General features: G+C 41.3%; 1 pseudogene; it reads right to left on the bottom strand.

Moving 5' to 3' along the window:
* Nucleotides 1–5,595: 5,595 nt before the first annotated feature.
* Nucleotides 5,596–6,957, bottom strand: LOC119802969 (annotated as a pseudogene).
* Nucleotides 6,958–8,921: the final 1,964 nt, after the last annotated feature.

The following is an 8,921-nucleotide window of genomic DNA, read 5'->3' as shown; positions in this document are numbered from 1 at the left end:
TGGGATCACCATTGTGTGAGCTCTGTTTCTCTTTTAAGCAGATTCAGTCTCATGTAGCTCAGGGTGGTCTTGAACTCACAGAGATCCCTCTGCCTCTGCCCAACTGCTGAGATTAAAGGTGTGTGCCACCACTGCCTGGCTTCTATGGAAAACTGGTGGATTAGCTCTGCAGTCTGCTCTTCAGAATTCCCTGGGTAGCTTGATCTAGAAGTGATTTTCCCAATGTCTAAAACATGAGAGCCCCTGATTGCTGGACTTTCTGATGCTCTCCACATGTAAGATAGTTTACAGCAAGAGTATACCATGAAATAACAGAGTAAGTGAATACCTGGTAGTTAAATGTCACAAAGTAGTCTCTTCAGATGTATATAGCCAGGCTGTGCCCAATGAGACCATGAGGCAGATTGTACCAGTTTTCCCATTTTACAGTTAAGGCTCAAGGCCCATAGAAGATCTCACACCTCCCTAACCAGATTAGAAACTCCATTTACCACCCCTTTGATTTACTAATTTATGTTTTCCACAGCATAAGGTTCAGGGCTTTGGTAGTTGAAAATTACTCAAGCAATACTTTGTTCATTTAAGCATATGTGTGTCTAATGGAAGGTAAGACCGTGAGAAGAGGATTTATAAGACATTTCTGACTGTCAAATATGCTACCTTTCCACTTCTGTCCACATAGGGACTGTAGTGTGGGAGCGGAGACTGCTCTTTCATTTCCCGACTGCTCAGACCAGAATAATCACACAGAAACTATATTAATTATAACAGTACTTACCCAATAGCTTAAGCACATTCCTGGCTAACTCTAATATCTTAAATTAACCCAATTCTATTAGTCAGTGTATCACCATGAGGCTGTGCCTTACTAGAAAGTTTCCATGTGGCTATCTCCTTTGGCAGCTACATAGCATTTCCCTGATTCAGCCTACTCTCTCCTTATATCTCTGTTCAGATTTCCCACCTGACTTAATTCTGCCCTGCCATAGGCCAAAGCAGCTTTATTCATCAACCAGTAAAGCAACACATATACAGGAGAACAGCCCACAGTGGTGGAGTGGGTAGGGTTGATAAAAACCAGAATGACAGCAACCAAGTCTCAGTTGCTGAGTAATGGGAAGAGATGCGCGTATCTTTATCTCATTCTCTCTTAATCTCAGCTATTTTTCCCTGTGAAAGGAGAATTTAGTAAACAATTTTAGCACAACAAACAAAATCTTGGGTTCATCATTACCAAAAACAAAAAAAAAACCAAAAAACAAAAAAACTGGCATACCTTAAAAATCCTTGAACTCCCCAAAAAGGCATGCAGTTTTTCCAAATGTTTATGCTGAAAATGGACATGCACTCAATTATGGGACCCATATCCTGTCAGATGAAGGCAACGGGTCATCCAGACCAAGCAACCATGAATATTAATAAATATTGTATCAAATTCTTATGTACCTCTTTGCATATGGGTGCATATGTGTTTGTTTGGTGGCGGGGGGGATGCTTGTGTAGGTGGAGGTCAGCGTTAACCATAGACTGTCTTCTCTTTCCTCACCTTAGTTTTTAAGAGACATCTTACTGAACCTAGAGCTCACTGATTTGGCTGGACTGAGAGGCCAATAAGCTGCAGAGCTAGAATTAGGGTTAATCCACCTGCCTCCAGCCCCACAGTGCTGTGATGAGCAGGCATAGGTCAGCACACTCAACTTTTTATGCAGACACTGGGGTTCAGACTCAGGTCCTCATGCCTGTGCAGTGGGCACTTCAATGGCTGATCCATGTCTCCGTCCCTATCAGCAAACAATTTCTCATTTGACTCCTTTGCATAGCCAATCTCAGATGACCAAGGAACAGAAGACCAGGCTCCTTTCAGGAGGCAACGAACTACTGAGCCAGTGTGCAGGGGAGGCTATTTTGACTTATTCAGATACATCTACTGTGCAAGTCCAGAAAACTCTGTGAATTCTCTTTTCCATCATCATGGTTCCATGCTACCTACTCTGGGGAATTATCCTCCCCTCAGCTACCTGCTACATAGGAGTTACAGAATGCCACCTATGAACGTCCTACAGAACCAATGTGCCCAGGAATAACTGCTTTGGGACACCCAGTACTATAGGAAATCTGGCTCTTTGTAAATTGAATTTCCAGTAGAGAAAATGAAATCCAAACTCCTTTGCATGATTTATGACGCATTCTACAACCCCGCTCCAACCTGCTTTTCCAGACTTAATTTGTCACCTTCTTTTCAGTGCCTTCCTGCTTCATTCAAACCAAACTATGGTGTTCTGTGGTGATGCCCAGGGTCTCTACTCCCTGAGCTTTCGCAGATGCTTCCAAGAATTCCCTCTTCTCTCCCCATTATCCCTGAGCTCCTCTGCATAGCAGGGCTTGAGTCACCTTTCCTGGGACTCCTGTCCAATTCCATTTAACAATTCATCTTCATTACTGAAGTCCCAAGGATACCTTGCTTATAATAAGGTTTATTAGCCTCATTTTTTTTAAGCTTCTCTTATTTCTCTGCCAAACTGTGCATTCCTCCAGGGTGGAACGTGTCTTAAATAAATGTGTCTTTGTATTCCAGTTTTGAGAACACATTCTGACCTGAATCTATCTCACCAATTTTTCTTAAATCAAATGTTCCTGCACTGAAAAAGCAAGTGGGGACAATTCCCATGCTGGGATTCTAAGTAAAAACGAAATCATGAGCTACTCCCCAGGGACCTAAATTTGTTTGCACTGGCCTCTGGATCCACCCAGCACTGTGTGGATCCCTCCTCATTGTGGCTCAAGATAAAGGGGGGGCGGCTAACAAATGGACTGGATTACAAACAAATCACTGGGAACTCTTTTTTTTCTATTGTTATTGTGTAGCGTTTCTCAGATTTGAAAGACTCTAAAGGAGCCTCTACATAGATGCTATCACTTATTCCAGATGTGTTCTGCCAGATGTGTTCTCTTATCTGTGTAACATTTGTCATGCCAAAGAACTTGGTGAAAGTATCTGGCATGTATTCTTCCACCAACAGAATGTTTTAGTTCTTAAAGTAAACATAATAATCATCTCAGGGGTTTTGACAGTGTTACAGAAGAATTAAAAGGGAAGTCTGAGGCAGGGAGAAATGCCAGCTGTTCCTTTGAATAGCCAAATAGAAGTTGGACTTAAGAAAAAGAACTACTAATCCAGGCAATGGTGGTGCATGCCTTTAATCCCAGCAGTCAGGGAGGCAGAGGCAGGTGGATCTCTGTGAGTTCAAGGCCAGCCTGTTCTACAGAGTGAGTTCCAGGACAGCCAGAGATACACAGAGAAACACTGTCTCAAGAAAAAAAAAACAAGCAAAAAAGGAGAAAGAGAGAGAGAGAGAAAGAAAAAGTAAAACTACTAAATAAATACCATTGTCATAGAAAGATCTTATGTGGATGGAGGTAGCCATAAACTTGAGCAAATCTGATCTTGTTTGGGACTGCCAGAGCTTATTATCCATCACAAAAGTCTTAAGGTAAACAGCCTGAGCCACATGACTGCAGAAGTATGATAACATTGCCATAGATGGAGTTCTGAAAATGCTAAGGGAAAGAGAAACATTTCAGGTCTAGAGAGCAGAAATGGTATTTAAAGCTGCTTTCTGTCCAGTTGCTGATTCTACATTAACTAGCCCAACAGCACCAGTGCCTTTACTAGAAGCAGATGCAAATCTTGAGGAGAATTGGCATCATTTTATAACACTTGCCTCAAGGAATTTATCCATAACATCTTTAGGTAAAGAACAAGGGACTACTTCTTTTTTAAATTCTTTTTAAAAAATATTTATTTATTTATTTATTTATTTATTTATTTATTTATATTAAAAATTTCCATCTCCTCCCCTCTTCCCACTTCCCTCCCCTCCCCTCCACCCACACTCCCACTCCCTCCCTCTCCAGGCCAAAGAGCAGTCAGGGTTCCCTCCACTATGGGAAGTCCAAGGTCCTCCCAACTCCCCCCAGGTCCAGGAAGGTGAGCATCCAAACTGACAAGGCTCCCACAGAGCCCGTCCATGCAGTAGAATCAAAGCCCAGCACCATTGTCCTTGGCTTCTCAGTCAGCATCCACTGTCAGCCTCATTCAAAGAGTCCGGTTTGATCACATGCTCCATCAGTCCCAGTCCAACTGGCCTTGGTGATCTCCCATAGATCTGTCCCACTGTCTCAATGGGTGAACGCACCACTCGCGGTCCTGTCTTCCTTGTTCATGTTCTCCCTCCTCATTAGGACCTTGGGAGCTCAGTCCAGTGCTCCAGTGTGGGTCTCTGTCTCTATCTCCATCTTCTATAGGACCAGAAAGTCCTTAGGTTCTGAGGAGTTGGGGTTCTTAAACTGCCACCTTAGATGACTTCATCCTGTGTCCCAGGGTATACCCTTTCCCTGTCACATTCTTGGTTTTAAAACATCAGACTTTGTCAGGCATAGTGGTGTGCATTTGTAATCCCAGCACTCAGGAGGCAGAGGCAGGCAGATCTTCATGAGTCTGAGGCCAGCCTGGTCTACAAAGTGAGTTCCAGGACAGTAAGGCAATTACACAGGGAAACCCTGTCTCAAACAAACAAACAAACAAACAAAGAAAAGAACTGGATTAGCAGACAAAACATGTATCAGCTATGCAAGAGGACCTGAGTTGAAATCTCTAGAACTCACATAAACATCATTTGGGTATGGCATCATGCTTATAATTTCAGCTTCAAAACACAGACCCAGGATACTTGGAGCAAGCTGGTTAACAGGACTAACCATATTAATGAGTTCTGGGTTTGTTTGAGAGACTATACTACAATGAATATGGGGAAAGAATGACTAGTAACAGGCAACATGCTTACACACACACACACACAAATGAGATTTCACAGATCATCATATAAAACTTTCTTCAAATTTTTTATATTTATTTATTTTATTTTCTGTGTCTGTTTGGCTGCATATATGTAAGTGAACCACATTTATACCCAGTTCCCATAGTGGTCAGAAGAGGCCATAAGATTCCTTATAGCAGAGTTATGGATTGTATGAGACACCATATCAGTTATGGGATTCAAATCTGTTCCTTAGCAACAACTACAAGTGCTCTTAACCATCAAGCCATCTCCTCAGCCCCAAATTAAGCCTTCTTTTCAATTTGACTCTCACAATCAGATCCTGGATCTGATTTTCAGGCAAATCTGCCTTATGTTTACTGTAGCAAAGGCCCCTCTGTGTGCTGTCAAATAGACTTTTGGGTTTATACTTTGTACTCTGGATTAATGTTTGCTTGCTTAGGCCTATGATTCCACAGCCCTTGTTATTACCATTTGTATCCCATATTTCAAGTTTTGACCAACATTTGAATGCTTGTACCCTTTCCTTCTTGGCCACTGGTGAGTTTCCTCATAATCTGAGATGTTGCAGTGTGTCTGAACACACCAGTAACCTATGTTCCTTCTATAGTGTGACATCATTCTCAGTTTCAGCACCAGACTCCAGAAGCATTGGCTGTATTTTATAATTAAACAGTATTTTTTGCATCTTTGATCAGGTTTTTATTCAAGTAGACTGTCTCTATTTGTTCTATGGAATGAAAGCAATTTTAATAGATTAAGCAGCAGGCTTTTTCTCTTCTTTGGTTGGTTTCTTCTCTACTGGCTTTTTCTCAGCTGCTGGTTTCTTTGTAGCTGCAGCCTCTTTTCCTGCAGGCTTCTGCTTCTTGACAGCCACAGGCTTCTTTTCTTTCTTACTTACTGCAGACTTCTTGTCTGCAGTCCCCTTCTCTGCTTTGGCAGCCAGTGCTGCTGCTGCTGCTGCTGCTGCTGCTGCTGCTGCTGCTGCTGCTGCTGCTGCTGCTGCTGCTGCTGCTGTTGCTGCTTCCAGTTTCTTCACCCGGAGTTTGTGATTTCTGGCCTGGTGAAGAATGATATTCCTGCACATAGTCTTTAGGGTTCAGCTTCAACATGATTCTCAGGTTCTTCAGTGGATTCTTCTTCAAGGCTCTACACTGAATCTTCTTGCATGGTGCTCAGAGGGCTCTTTGGATCTCTAGACTTTTTAAGATTCTGCTAAGGTCTGTGTTTATCATCTTGTGCATGGGAAGGTTATGGTTACTCTTGAGGGTAGCAGCCTTACGCCAGGTTCCACATAACTCATCTAACTTCTGCAAAGCACTTTCAGTCCAAATGCAGAAACGTCTCACATGCCCACCAGGAGCAAGTTTCAAAATGTCCAGCTTGCTGACATTAAGCAGAGTAATACCAGGGATGTTTCTGAAGGCTTTGATGATTCCGTTATCTTCATTATAGATGATGCAGGAAACCCTGGGCTGGATATGTTGTTGGTTTCTCATTTTGCCTTTGCCAGCTCTCATTCTCTGAGAGGCATAGACCTTTTTGATGTCATTCTAAACTTTAAGTTTCTTAAGCAGCTGAACAGCCTCCTTGGTCTTCTTGTAACCTTCAACCTTATCTTCAACTACCAAAGGGAGTTCAGGAACTTCCTCAATACGATGACCTTTAGACATCACCAAAGCTGGTAAGGCAGAGGCAGCCAGAGCAGAACAAATGGCATATCGTTTTTGGGTTGTGTTCACTCTGCGGTGCCAATGATGCCAGGTTTTGGCTGGTATAAACATGCAGCCTCCCTAACACATATTTCCAAAGGCACCCTGGCCAGAATGGTGGGTACCACCATCTCAAACTCTGGGAATTCAAGCCACAGCTCTGCCAGTACCCCAAAACTCAGCTCTGGTCTGATGACATGCTAATTCACTGATGGCATAGGGCTGTCTGTTGTTTTTCCTCAAGTTGGTGTGAACAAAGTTCACAATATCCGGTTGAATGGGAGCTTTGGACACAGCTGGCAAAGTGACATTCTTTCCAGATGACTCCCCTTTTCAGAGTACACCAATATGAGGGGATGGGCATAAGCCATGATGGGGACAGGAGAGGGCCATGCTCCTCTCAACCTGGCTGCTCCCACAGGAAAATAAAAAGTAATTTTTATTTCAAAGTCAAGTTAAAATACAAGGGGATACTCAAGCATATGTATGTACAGACATATGTATGCATGTATGTATGTTTTTATTTACAGGTAGAAGATACATCCAAGAAATGAATTCTCAATGGCTTCTGATATGCATGCAATATAGTTGAAGCTCTTAAACCAATGTTTTCACTAAACTGTTTTCCTCTTCTTTCTTTTCTTCCTCCTCATTCTCTCTTCTTCTCCTCATCTTCTTCCTCTTTCTCCTCCCCCTCCCTCTTTCCCACTCATCTCAATAGATAGGCTTTCATTATGTAGTTCAGACTTGCTTGGAATTCCCTTTGTAACTCAGTCTGGGAGCAGAGTTGGTATCTTTCCACCTTGACCTTCACTTGCGAGGATTGTAGTTACATACCATTGTACTCAGTTTATGTAATAATAAGTAATAATAATAAAATAATAAAAGTACATGCTTGATATCATCCCAATACTCCCTGTTCATGTGTCCCTTGCCATGGATGCTCACATCTCTTCCTTTGCCATGATTCTTTGTGGCTGTGTTTTTCTATCAGAAAGATTTATCCTACCACTGTCCTAGTGGCTGGCTTCCCATGCCTCATCCTAGATAAAGTAACTTATAATATTCAATGACCCTGAACACAGTATTCTTTAAGATACACATAATGCACTGTAATTGTTTCCTGTGTCAATATAAAACATTGTATTTGTGTATCCAGCTAGAGCTAGACCTTTAAAAAGGCAATGTAATGTAGGGCTTAGCATAAAATAAAATCTTAATAAATGTTATTACTTAAACAAATGTCTCAGTTTACTTCTTCGAACTTGGTTGTGTTAATATAGAATATGTAAAAAACAATCAAATTATCTTGTTTGTACTATAGCCTAGATGCAAATATTTTAAATTTTTCAAAGTGTTCTTTATGTCAGTCACTTGATACTAAACCAAAATATTAGTCTCTCTATGAATTACATAGATTTTTAATATATAATAATGCTTCAAATGTTTATGCTTGTAATGAATACATATTTTCTCAATTATGTCAGATATAGTCACTTAAGTAAATGAATTGTGGGTACAACTTGATTTGTGAAAAAAAAAAACAGTACAATTTGAGAACTCTCAATATATAAACAATTATATTTAAAATAAAAACATCCTTTCCATTTTCTATCAACCAAAACTTTTAAATTTCCCTGATAGTCAAGTGGGAAAAAGCAGTATAGACCTGAGATTCTTCTGAACTGTCAGTCACAGAAATGCTTGTCAACCTTGATCCCTGTCTTAGCTGATCATGGGGATGAACCACGTGAAACCATCACATGGTATGTACCTAATATCAGAAAAACACGAGGCGCAGAATCTAGGAGCAGCAAGGCAGTCTACAGCCTGCAGAAGGAAGCAGACCTCACAAAGACGCAGCATCACAGCTCATCTTCTTCTTGTCTATCAGGCACATCAAATCAAGACGGTACAGATTTTGATTACAAAGTAATGCCCCAAAACATGTTGCTAGGACACATAGAGCCAGGACAAGAAAGAATTAGTCAAACAGAAAGATTGTTAGAAGAAATTTAGCCTGACATTTCTGTATATGGAGTGAAGGGAACTTATACTAGAAACCTTTTTCGGAAACAAAATCTTTTGTAACTGCAATGCTTCCATGACATTATAATGAGAGTATGTTCTGGAGTCATCACGGGGAACACATGGAATGAGAATGTTGGTCTCCAAAACGTATGAAATTGCCAAGAACAGTTGCAGGTCCATTTTTTTTTTTTTTTGTGATAGTATGCTAACTCCTGCAGCTACAGGCTGACCTCTAGCTCTTTATCCAACAGTTCTCCTGGGCTGCATCCTCCTAGGCTGCTGATGCTGGAATATAAAAGACAAGTTGTAACTGAAAAACTCGACTGGTGGAACCACTTGG

The sequence above is a fragment of the Arvicola amphibius genome, chromosome 1 (assembly GCF_903992535.2).
Source record: "Arvicola amphibius chromosome 1, mArvAmp1.2, whole genome shotgun sequence".
NCBI lineage: Eukaryota > Metazoa > Chordata > Mammalia > Rodentia > Cricetidae > Arvicola > Arvicola amphibius.
The sequence above is the reverse complement of the archived record's forward strand: the minus strand, read 5'-3'. Positions and strand labels throughout refer to the sequence as shown.